This window comes from Anastrepha obliqua, chromosome 6 (genome assembly GCF_027943255.1).
Source record: "Anastrepha obliqua isolate idAnaObli1 chromosome 6, idAnaObli1_1.0, whole genome shotgun sequence".
NCBI classification, from domain to species: domain Eukaryota; kingdom Metazoa; phylum Arthropoda; class Insecta; order Diptera; family Tephritidae; genus Anastrepha; species Anastrepha obliqua.
Window position 1 is genome coordinate 26865664 of NC_072897.1, and position 13469 is coordinate 26879132.

The following is a 13469-nucleotide window of genomic DNA, read 5'->3' on the forward strand; positions in this document are numbered from 1 at the left end:
ATGGGTATGTAAATAAGTAGAATTGTCCATTTTGGAGTGAATATCAGCCAAAAGAATTGCAAGAGGTACCAATGTATCCAGAAAAGGGCACAGTCTGGGGCAGTTTATGGGCTGGAGGTATCATTGGACCGTACTTCTTCAAAGATGCTGTGAATCGGAACGTAACTGTGAACGGTGAGCGCTACCGTGAAATGATATCTAACTTTTTTTTGCCCAAAATGCAAGAGCTTGACTTGCACGACATGTGCTTTCAGCAAGACGGTGCCACATGCCACACAGCACGCGTAACAATGGACTTGTTGAGAGGCAAGTTCGGTGAGCATTTTATTTCGGGACTTATCAATTGGCCACCCAGATAGTGCGATATATCGCCTCTCGATTATTTTTTGTGGGGCTATGTTAATGCTCATGTCTATTCAGACAAGCCTGCTTCAATTAACGCATTGGAGGACAACATTAAGGCATTTATATGTGAGATACCGGCCGAAACATTGGAAAGAGTATGCCAAAATTGGCCTAAGCGGATGGACCATTTTTTTGAAAACTTTTCCTATAGCTCTTAAAAAAGCATCCTTTACTATTTCAAAAGCAATGCATAAACTCAGTGCAATTTCGAACAGTTGGAAAAATTTAATATTGTATTTCCAGAATGTTTTCTTAACGCACGATCAATCGTTTTTTCCAAACGTCTGAAAAGTCAGATAGAAAAATAAATAGTCGTCCTCGCGTGGTTGGAACCAGTACAGCCATAAAGCCGTTCGAGAAAGAATTCGCAGAAATCCCCTTACAAAGCAGAAAATCATGTCCAGGGAAATGAATGAGTCGAATGATAGAAATGACATCCACATGAAAGCCTTCCGCCGCTCAATTGGTCATCTTTTGACAACGCCCTTGAAGAAAATTAGACCTGATAGATGCAAGCAACTTATACGGTGGCACGCGGTCAACGACCATGAAAATATTCTTTTCACTGTTGAAGACGTTTTTAATAAGCAAACAGACAAAATGTATACTACAAGTTCTAAAGACGTTAAAAATGTGTGAATGCTTTCTTAACATCATATGAATACTATAGTGAATTTTCATATTGTGGCAGAACTCGAAAGTTTATGAACCGACTGGCAATAAATACCGAGCGAATGCGATACTTAACCACATGACAATACAGAAAAAGGACGGACTGAGATTGCCAGAAAACATACGAGGTGCCAAACCTAGGAATAACGATAGTTATTAAGCACATGTACTCGGATATAAGCAGGGGCGCCTGCGCACAGAGTTGAAAGTTACGGGTGTGAACGTTAAGCAAACGATTAATTATTAAAATTAAATAAAAAAAGCTGTGTTGTCATTAGTTTTATTTAGCCATCCAGATCATTTTTACTTATTATTGTTATTTAGCAATTTTTCTCTTCTTCTTGATTAGCGCGATAATCGTTTACGCGATTTTGGCCGAGTTTAACAAAGCCCACCAGTCATTTCTTTCTCGTTGGACACACCCAGTGAATTCAACTCCTTCTGCACCTGATCTTTCCAACGTAGAGGAGGCCTTCCTCTACCTCTGCTACTACCAGTTGGTACCGCATCGAGTACTTTCAGAGCCGGAGCGTTGTATCCATTTGGATGACGTGACCCAGTCAATGTAGACTCTGGATCTCTATTCGTTGCGCTATGTCTATGTCGTCGTAAAGCTCATACAGCTCATCGTTCCATCGCCTGCGATACTCGCCGTCACTAACGTGCAAAGGTCCCAAAATCTTTAGCAGAATCTTTCTCTCAAACACTTCAAGCGTCGCTTCATCGGAGGTTGGACGATCACGCTTCTGCACCATACAATAGGATGCGAATGATGAGAGCCTTATAAAGAATTAGTTTTGTTCATCGAGAGAGGACTTTACTACTCATTGGCATACTTAGTCCAAAGTAGCACTTGTTGGTAACAGTAGAAGAGTGGATTTTCAGGCTGACATTATTATCGGTGTTAGTGCTGGTTCCTAAATAAACGAAGTTTTTTACAACCTCGAAATCATAACTATCAACAGTGGCATGCGTGCCGATACGCGAGTGGGTCGACTGTTTGTTTGGTGATATGAGGTACTTCGTTTTGTCCTCGTTCATCGCCAGACCCATTCGCTTTTCTTCTTTCTCCAGTTTGAAAGAACTGACAGCGTGGTTGTTACTGCAGGTGATGTCAATATCATCGGCAATTCTAACGGTGCTGCTGGTATGGAGCAACGTCATCTTGCATAGCCGTATTAGTTTTGCGGGGATACCAAATTCAGACATCGCGGCATATAGGTAACTCCTTTTCGTGCTGTCGAATGCAGCTTTGATATCGACTAAAATATGGTGTGTGTCGATTACCCTTTCAAGTGCCTTTGCAAGATTTGACGTATTGTGAATATTTGGTCGATGGTAGACTTTCCAGGTCTAAAGCCACACGGATAAGGTCAAATCAGTTCTTGGATACGTAATACGCTCGCTATGACCCCGTGCGCGATACTTAGAAGACTTATCCCTCGGTAATTGGCCTAGATTGCATTATCACTCTTCTTGTGGATTGGGCAGAGCACACTTAAATTCCAATCGGCGGGATGTTTTTATTCGACCATATTTTGCATAGAAGCTGATACATGCACATTACCAGCTCCTTGCCGCCATGTTTGAATACTCAGCTGGCAGTCCGTCGGGCCCACGGCTTTATTGTTCTTTAGCCGCGTTATCGCTATCACCTCGTCATGGTCGGGTAGCGGAACGACAATTCCGTCGTCAACAATTGGGGTATCGGGATCTTCCCATTCTCTGTGACATGCGCAGCTGTCATTATTTAACAGGTTCGAGAAGTGTTCCCTCAACAATTTAAGTATGCTTTGGATGTCAGTCACCTCATCATGTTGGTTTCCTTGTCGCGAGTATGAGGCTTAAGTGCTGGTTTGACCCCCATATCATGGGGACCAACCCAACACGAACTAAGAGGGAAGCTCCATATGAGGATTGGCTAGCCATCCACCCGCTTCATGGCAAAATTGGTGGCCATCCAATCACCATATGAAGATCACCGTACCGACGTACCTGTTAATCCTTAACGCACATCATCCCATCATCTCCTCTCCTCTAAACCTAGTGGAAGTGTCAGTACATCGAAGCCCTTCACGGCTAGCCCATTTCGTACGGCGGAAGCTGGTGCTGAGGACAAACCTGCCAACAGCAGAAGTGGCGGTACTCACAATAAACCTACGGCCAAGAAGTCAATTTCCTCTACCACCAATACCGGGACTAGCCCTGGTAAAGGTGGCAAAGCTGAGTATGAAACGACTGATACCTCCGCAGTAGCAGAGCCTGCACGGCATGGCTACAAGGAGAGACGTGCTGCCTTCAGGCTACTGGAGCGCCTGAAAACGATTCCAGAGGGGGAGTGGTCTGTTAAACAGAAACACTCATTTAGCCGGGCGACAAGGGTAACGGAGGAGTCCCCTCGGGGTTCTGAACCGAACCCAAAACGTCAGTTGTCGGACGACCCACCCAGCAACCCCAGCACGTTGAAGAAGCCCCAGAACAACAAGACTTCTCCAGCTACATACAGCGAAGCTGTCAAAGGCCAACAGCCAGTGACGTAGATAGGGGGGGGGGGGGGGATCAATCCCCCCCCCATGAGAAATTGAAACAAAAATTTTTGAAAAACTGTACTTATACATGTATATGCGTCCATTTCTCGAAATGCCTTCAACCTTTTGGCAGTATGACATCATTTAAACCACTTTACAATGAGAAAGAAAAAATCTTTTTATAATAGTTTTGAATTTGAACACAATGGAATTCCCGCGCCTAAACGGGCTTACCAATTGAAAGGCATGAAATGGCGCTGTCATCGATAACTTATCGACGATAAGGACGTATTGAAGTTCGATAATCGAACATAGAGTCAATATTGCGGATTTATAACCTATTCCATAATCACGTATGCATTGTTATTTGTTTATCATCTCATGATGAAAAGATTTTTAGTGGCAAGAACACCCTCTGCTAAGAATAGCGAAAATGAAGAAAATGTAGAATTATCTGCTGAAACGACTGCGAAGAAACTTCGTCGTGAAGCGTCAGGCAGTGAAAATACAGTCAAAGATTTTGGCCAGATCCAAGTGTATGCTACTTGGGAAGTTTATATATATATTTATGTCATTAATTATATGATGTTCAAATTTACAGGTGCTGCTCTTGCTAGTGGTAGAAAATCTTCAAAATTTTGAATTGGATATTTCTTTCTTGATGGGCCAAGGATTTGACGGGGCAAGTAATATGTCCGGTCAATATAAAGGTGTTTAGGCAATTATACGTAATAATTATGCGCCTCATGCTATATACGTTCATTGTGCCGCACATTCTTTGAATCTTGCTATATCCATCACTAGCAACATACCAGCCATTAGAGATTGCCTCGGTACCCTCGAAAATGTCTACAATTTCTTGCATACCCCTAAAAGAAAAGCCATTTTGGAAAACACGATTGAAGAATCTGATGAGTTGTGGAGTATTAGTTGTATTAGATGAGTTGGTTAAAGTGGATGAGTTATCAGCTGGGTTCGTTTAGTTGGATGAATTATCGGTTAGAGTTAAATAAGGTGAGTAAGATGAGTTATCGACTGAGATTGCATTTTGGTTATTACTATTGGGTTGGCGGCCGCCGTAGCCGAGTTGGTTGGTGCGTGATTACCATTCGGAATTCACAAAGAGAACGTTCGGTGTCGGCTTGAAACTGTAGTTCCCCCCATTTGTGGAACAACATCAAGACGCACACCACAAAAAAGAGGAGGAGCTCGGCCAAATACCCAAAAAGAGTGTACGCGCCAATTATATATATATATATATATATTAGGTTGGCAACTAAGTAATTGTGGATTTCCCTCATAGATGTATTCAGTTGAATTTTTAGGCTTGCAGACGTAGTATAAGTGTAAAACACTTTTTGTTATTTGATAGTTGGTAATTCAGCATTTCAATCAGTAAAAATACTTTTTTGATCGGTTGCGTAGTTTTCGTTTGTCGTTCGTTAAAAAATTGAAAATCAAAAGGAGCATTTTCGCCATATTTGGCGTTATTTCCGCAAAGGGAAAACGGCATCACAAGCTCATAAAAAGTTATGTGCTGTTTATGGTGACGAAGCCTTAAAAGAAAGGCAGTGTCAAAATTGGTTTGCCAACTTTCGTTCTGGTGATTTTTCAATCAAAGATGAAAATCGCTTTGGTCAAAGCAATAATCGATTCGGGTCGTCACAGTACAACACGGAGATTGCGGAGAAGCTTCATGTATCACATATATGCATTGAAAATCATTAAAAAAACTACTTGGCTATGTTCAAAAACTCGATACATGGGTTCCTAACGAACGGAAAGAAATGCATTTAAGGCAACGCATTAAAAGCTGGGATTTGCTAAAGAAACGTAATGAAAATAATCCATTTTTCAAACGACTGATAACTGGCGATAAAAAGGGGTTGTTTACAAACATAAACAACATAAAAAGTTGATATTCATCAAAAGAAGATTTTGTTATCAGTTTGATGGGATTACAAAGGAATTGTCTACTTTGAGCTCTTACCATCCAACCGAACGATCAATTCTGATGTCTATGTACATTACCCAACTAATGAAATTAAACAATGCAGTTGAAGAAAAGCGGCCCGAATTGACAAATCGAAAATATATAATAATATTTATTATGATGTCAAATCGTACCTGATTCAGTTTTTTGCTAATAAAAACCAGAAGTTTTATGAAGATGGGATTATGATGGTGCCTGAAAGATGGCAAAAGGCCATTCATCAAAATGGGCAATAAATTACAGAGTAAAGTTATTTATTTTAATGAAAAAATTGCCTTTGATTTTCTAAAAAAATCCGCAATTACTTAGTTTCCAACCCAATAGATGTACTACTGTCACACATAGTTAAGTTCCAGGTTCCAGTTTCCAAGGTTGCTGGTTTTCGTTTTCTTTTTATTGTGTAGGGAAACATAGTTAATTTGTTGCTGTTTTGGATGCTGTTTTGTTAGTTCTTTTGTGTTTTTCAGCAAATGAAGCTGAGTTTTCATTGTGGTTTGTTGGAATTTGCTGTTATATATTTATTTGAATAGCTTCACGAAGGGAGTTGATTACTATAACTTCCTTCATTTGCACAAATTGAGGGCCCTCAACTCTACTAGAAAAAGGTAACTCGTCTGAACAATTAATACATAAAGTCCGAGTGCGATTAGATGGGGAGTGAGGTGGAAGTGAGAAAGTGTCGTATGGAGGAGTTATACGTATGAGTGGGGTAGTAAGGTTTTACTTTGGTGGTGTATCAAGAAACCTGAATTTTTTCCGGGGTAATGCCGATCGAAGGTAAGAAGTAGAACATCGCTTGCTACGTGCTTCATACATTTATTCTCTGATTTCACACCTTGCTCTTTAAGGTTATCAATGATTTCTTCTTCGTTTACGTTATTAAGGCAAGGAGCGTAAATTGTACCCTTGATTGAGTTAAGATTATCGCGAAAGATAAATTTGGCATTGCTAACTCCAAGAAGTTGCTTGATCGATATAAATTTGTTCGCTTTGTTGTTGTGATTTACGAAAATTAGTAGATTCCCATCTCTTAGCTCGGATATGTTGTCGATTTCCGTACTGTTAATAATTAAAGCTTTATGAATAGAAAAACATGAATATATTGTTAGTGGTTTGTTTTGATCTAGTGAACTTGCCACTATAAAGCTGCCACTCTTTTTTTATTACGGGAAGTAAGTTTTGAGAAAGTGTTTTACGTTTATTTTCTGAACTTGCCATTAATTACCCAAATCTGTTGTCCCAAAGAGGTGTCACCGTAGGGGCATTTTCACTACTTTGCTTACGTTAAACCAATATTCAGAATTTCTACACGAAGTGCGAAAGTGAAAAATAAAAGACTTTAGCAAGTAACGAGAAAATATAATAGAGAAAAAAATCCCTAATATTCAAAAAGAGAGACTGTAAGCACAAGCGAATGCAACGAGTTTCATTCGATGACTAGATTGATCACCCTTTACAATACAAAATCTATTTTCTGTATAAGCTTACATCTGAGAAAAATAATTCTACTACTTTTCTTACTATATTCAGCTCTGGTAAATATTCTGTGTTAAACTTTTCCACTGTTACGCCGGTTTTCCTCTGAGTTGGTTAATTCGAACAACATTTTAAGGGGATTTTAATAATCTCCATTTCAACGTAAATTACCAGCAAATTGGTCAAATTTAACACCAGTTGAGTATTATGAGTAGAACATATGTATAAAATCTCAATACGTTCTTTGTTAGAAAATCTTAACGCTGTCGGCTAGCTACATATGCTATTTTAATATGTCCATTCATAATCCACTTAATTTTTGACGTGATAACGTCTTATATTCGATGTAGCCGGCTGCACGCTCCAAAAAATGCGGCGTTACCTTGCTTGAACTGCAAGCGAGAGCGCGGAACGAACGACAAAGAGGCACAATCGGCCCCCGGGTTCGGCGATGTTCGACATCTGGCTCTCTCCTAGTTGGGTGAGCAAATATATGTATGTACAGGTATATGCGCATATGTATATATCGTAAATTCACATATTTGTATTTGCATATAGTAATGAATCATTTCTCTATGAGGATTATTAATTCAAATTACTTGCCGAATTCAAAATAAAACCAATTGTATCATCATCATCCTTACCGAATTTAGAATTAGTGACGACTAGTTGTTAATAATACCTGTTGTTTTAATGTTTTTATTATTAATTTATTATTATATATGAAGGAAAAAATGTATGATAATATTTACCACATACTATACCTTATAAGATATGTTGTATACTAATATATGTATATAAACATGCTTACATACATATACTTTGGTGCAATTTTCATAGTCTAATATACATACATATGTCTTATGCCAATACATATAAACATGCATATATACAATTCCGCGCAATTTTCAAACAAAAAGAACAAATCTAATTATATGAATATGTCTATTCAGTACGCAAGCAAATCTAGGCTAATGTACCTTGCTCTTACTGCAAGCGAGAGCGCGGAACAAGATACAAAGAGGCACAATCGGCCCACGTGTTCGCAACGTTTATGTATGTATATGCGCATATGTATATAAATTCACATATTTGAATTTGCATATGCCTTCTTCCTGTGTGTATGGTAATGAACCATTTCTCTATGAGGATATTAATTTGATTTACTTGAAGAATTCAAAATGAAACCAATTGTACCATCATCATCCTCACCGAATTTATAATTAGTGACGGCTAGTTGTTAATAATACCTGTTGTTTTAATGTATGGTAAAAAATGTATGGTAATATTTACCACATACCTTATAAGATATGTTGTATTCCAATATATGTATGTATAATATATGCAAAAGGTGAAAGGCCCTAGAGCACCGCAGCCCACATTTCTACAATTGCTGCAACAAATAATAGTGGCGCTCTTTCCTCCACAGGGGTAAACAAGCGTCGAGGAATATGGAATAGTTGCAACGTGCAACCGGTGACACCGAAAGAAGAGCACAAAACGTGTAAAAGACTGTAAGGCGCCTGGCCCAGATGGGGCTAAACCCCAGATGTTGGCAAGCCTATGCAGTGGTTCCCTAGCCGAAGGAACCTTCCCGAAGCGATGGAAATTGCAACGATTGGTGCTGCTACTTAAACCAGGCAAGCAACCTGACCAAACATCCGCATACAGACCTCTTTGTATGTTGGACACAGTAGGGAAAATTTTTGAACGTATCATATGTTATCGCCTGCAGGAGAGCTTGGAAAGCCCCAGCGGACTCTCTGATAAACAGTTTGTCTTCCGACGAGCAAGGTCAACCGTGGATGCTATCCGAAGCGGGGGAAGCTCCTCCATGAAATATTGCGCAGTCATCACATTGGATGTAAAGAATGCTTTCTATTCGGCAAAATGGTCTAACATAATGCTAGCCCTAAAACTTTTGAAAGTGCCATGTTACCTCTTGCGCATCATCAGAAACTATTTCAGCAACGTGTTCTACAGTACGATACTGATAATGGGCCAAAAAAGTACGAAGTTACTGGTGGGGTCCCCCAGGGATCGGAACGTTATGTACGACGGGGTCTTAAAACTGAAACTTCCCGATAAGGTGGAGATCGTAGGATATGCTGATGATATTGCGCTGGTAGCTGTAGACAAGCGGTTAGATCAGCTGGAAGCAAAATATAATGATGCAGCATCGAGAGTACAGCGATGGCTCGGTAATGCGGGATTGGAGCTGGCAGCCCAGAAAACAAAGGCCGTGCTTATAAGCGCGCGGAAGAAAAAAAGAATTATGAGGATCACGATTGGCGGACACAAAATATTTTCACAGGAGGCGATTAAGTATCTCGGAGTCATGCTTAACACGAGGCTAAGCTTCTAGCATCATCTGGCAGCAGTTAATTGTAAAGCAGTGACTGTCAATGGTAGCTAGCGAGAATTCTGCCTAACATAGGTGGTCTGCTAGGAGAGATGAGACGACTCATATCGACTGTAATGGACTCTATCGTATTATATGCGGCGCCGATATGGGCTGAGGCTAAACATAGCCATATGCGCGAGGTAGTTCGCATCCACAGACGCAGCGCACTACGTACTGCATGCGCTTATAGAACGGTATCAGACGACGCAGTATACGTTATTGCTATAAAGATACCAGTGGATATTCATGCTATGGAGCTATATCGCCTCTATGGAGTAAAAGGAGTGAAACCGACGATAGCAGAAAAGGCAGTAGAAAGAACGCGATCGATGGTCGAATGGCAAATAATATGGGATGAGTCAACCAAAGGCAGGTGGACTTACAAACTCATACCGAACATTGAAGGGTGGATGAATAGGAAGCATGGCGATATTGACTACTACCTAACTCAGATACTCACCGGACACGGCTGCTTCCTTGAATATCCACACCGTTTCCACCTGGCCGACAGCCCTTTTTGCCCGAGTTGCTCAAATACAGTCGAGAGCGCAGAACATGTGGCCTTTCAATGAAGACGTTTCAGTAAAGAACGAGCAATGCTGGTGAAGGCATTCGAACACCCGCCATCCCACGCAAGATTTGTCCAGGATATGTGCTTGACCATCACTAAATGGGACGCCGCAAAAACGTTCGCGGCTGCAGTCGTGACGAGGCTCAACCGCATTGGCTGGGAAAGGAAAGCCTAGAAACGACAGCAGCAGTTGCTACAGCAGCAACAACAGCGGCAGCAGCAGTATAAGCAGAAATATAGACTAAGTATTCAATACTATTAAGATATTAAATTAATTAGGTGGCAAGACAAGCTAGATTATTTCTTATGCAATATGCACTTTATAAATATAAAGCCTATTCGTTGATTACAAAGTTTTTGGTACCTATGCTAGCAGGTTTACAGTGGATATGAACTGTTTTAGACAAACCGACGACAGACACAGACGCTTGAGCCAAACACACACAACAGTACGAGTACCGAACTGAACGCAAGACAATAGTTTGTGAGCATCGGACTATTGCATTTTCTTCGATATTTCATTCCCCCCACAAACGCTTTCGAAGACAGTGGGAGGAGTGAATACTATCGATGGCGTAAAATCTCCATACGCCCACAGGAGCGGAACCTGGACGTAGGAACCTGTTGTGTCATTAGACATAAACGAGGCTCCACCTTGAAGCGCAATTTTCAAACAAAAAGAACAAATCTATATGTAAAGATGCATACAAATCATATGGTCTTATCAAATGTACGAATCTATTCTCTACGCAAGCAAATGTAAGCATATGTTTGTTTTTTTTTTCTTTCCCTTTATTTTATACATCTGTCCATTGACATTAAGTACGTTGTTTAACAATTTGGCCAGGATTTACATACATCGCTTAATGTCACCAGTGCCAAAGCGATAAAAATTAAAATAAACGAAATAATACTATATACAAATTTAACAGCAATTTAACCCCTTTGCACATTTATTATTTTCTAGCATTCATTAAGTCGCTTGGTCGAGTTCTCTTTAAGCGTCTTTCAGTGTTTTTTTCCCTTTCCAGAAGTTTGTTAATTTCTGCATTATTGTGTTCCTGTATTTTTTCAAAGTAGCTTCTTGCTATTTTTTGGTCTCTTCGTCTACTGTTGCTATATTAAAAGTCCTGTGGATGTCATCATTTTTCGTGTACCTGTCAGACATGGTCAAAATTGGAAGAATCTTCGATTGCTGTCGTTGAATTTTTACTAGGTGAGACTTCTTAGCCGTTCCCCACACCTGTAGTCCATATAGCCAGATTGGTTTAATCATGGCTTTGTACAATAATAGTTTGTTCTGTATAGTAAGTCTGGATTTTGTGCTGACTAACCAATGAAGTTGTCGAAGTTTTTCTTTTATTTGTTTGACCTTTTGCTTTATGTGGTGATTCCAATTTAGTTTCGAGTCCAAATGTATTCCAAGGTATTTAGTAGTTGGTTTAATTGTAATTGCTTTGCCATTTATTTTTATTGGAACTGCAGTAAATTTTGTTTTGGTAGTAAATATAACCTGTACGGTTTTGTCTTCATTTATTTTTAGGCACCAATTATCGAACCATTCCTTAACTGCGTTTGTGTATCGCTGCAGTTTTTCAATAGCGATAGTTAAGCTTTTGTCCGATGCCAATAGTATTGTATCGTCTGCGAACGTAGCAATTGATGAATTAGTTTCGTCAGGAGGTGGTATGTCTGCGGTGAATAAAACATATAGTAGAGGTCCAAGCACGCTTCCTTGCGGAACTCCAGCAGTTATTTGATGAATATCTGAACATTGATTGTCATATTTAATATAGAAATTTCGGTTAGTTAGGCAGCTTTTTATGATAAGATAGTAGTCAAAAGGAATCATTATTTTTATTTTGTGGAGTAAGCGTTTTTGCCACACTTTGTCAAACGCTTTAGCTACGTCTAAGAATACTGCCGCACAATAACGATTGTTTTCAAAGTCTGATTGGATTTTATTTGTAATTCTGTGGATCTGTTGGATAGTCGAATTTTTTTTCTAAATCCAAATTGATGATCCGATATTATACGTTTTTTCTCCAGAAATTGGGTTAGTCGATCATGCAGTAATTTTTCAGCAATTTTAGATATTGTCGGTAGGAAGCTTATTGGTCTATAAGATGATACGGTAGTTGGATCTTTACCCGGTTTTGGCAATGCAATAATCTCTGCCACTTTCCAGAGTTTCGGAAAATATTGCAAGCGAAACATGGGATTAAAAACGTTTCGCAAAAATATATATGCCTTGGTTGGTAGCTCCACTAATGCTTTTCCTGTTATCAAGTCATATCCGGGTGCTTTTTTATGTTTTAGTCCTTTTTTGATGCAAGCTATTATTTCGTGAGTATTCGTCCTTTTTATTTTTGTAAAGTCATAATGGTAGTTGTTTTGGTTGTCAATTTTCTTTTCTTCGTCATTTGGTAGAATCTCTTCAAAGTATTTTGCTAAAGTTTTCGCTTTTTCCTCTTTTGTAACGGCCCATGAATTGTCATCTTTCTTTAGTGGTGGTTGATGTTTTATTTGGGTTTTTAATGTTTTGGTACATTTCCAAAGAGAGTAGTTTGTATCTTAGTTGGGAGTCCGGTTCTTCAAATAGTTTTCGATTTCTTTGTTATTTCTTTTGTTTAAAGTATCCTTAAGAATTTTTGTGGCTAAGTTTAGTTTTCTCTTGTCGTCAGGTGATCTAGTTTTTTGCCATCTTTTTCTTAACTTTCGTTTTTCAATAATTTGCTTCTTCATAGAAATGTCGGTTGCTGCTGAATTTGTTCTATTTGCTTGCTTTGGTGCCGATCTGATCCCTGCTTCTAGTACTACGTCATTGAAATGGATAATGGAACGTTCAATGTCAAGTTGCGTTTTTAATATCACATTTGGTATAAGTTGATCGTCAATATGGTAGCGGAATTTTTCCCAGTTGGTTCTGTCATTAAATATGCGAAAAGATGTATCTATAGATTTTATATGACTTACACATTCAAGTAATCGAGTGTAATGTGTCTTGAAAAAGTCAAGTCGATGATGGTGGCCCTTAGTGTTGTTGACTTATTAACGTCTGATGCACAATCGAAATTGAACATATCTTAAATGAATTTGATAAATGTTTCGTAACTTTTCACGTTTGTGTAAATGCAACTTGATCAATTCAGTATATATCCATACAAAATATCTATCAAACAAATAAAACTAAAGTTTTCTTTTGAAAAAATGCAACCATTCCATAAGTATTTTCTTATGACGTTGTCATGTTAAACTATCGTCAGTAAACCGACTTTACAGACAACCTTTTTTTCATAGGCATTGTGGTAGCGCACTACCCTGAAGAGGAAAGTCAGCCTTCCAAGCTGAACCTGTTTCTTTTTATCACCTCTCGCCGTGGGACTACCGTGAAGTATTATTTCAAGTATTATTTCGCGG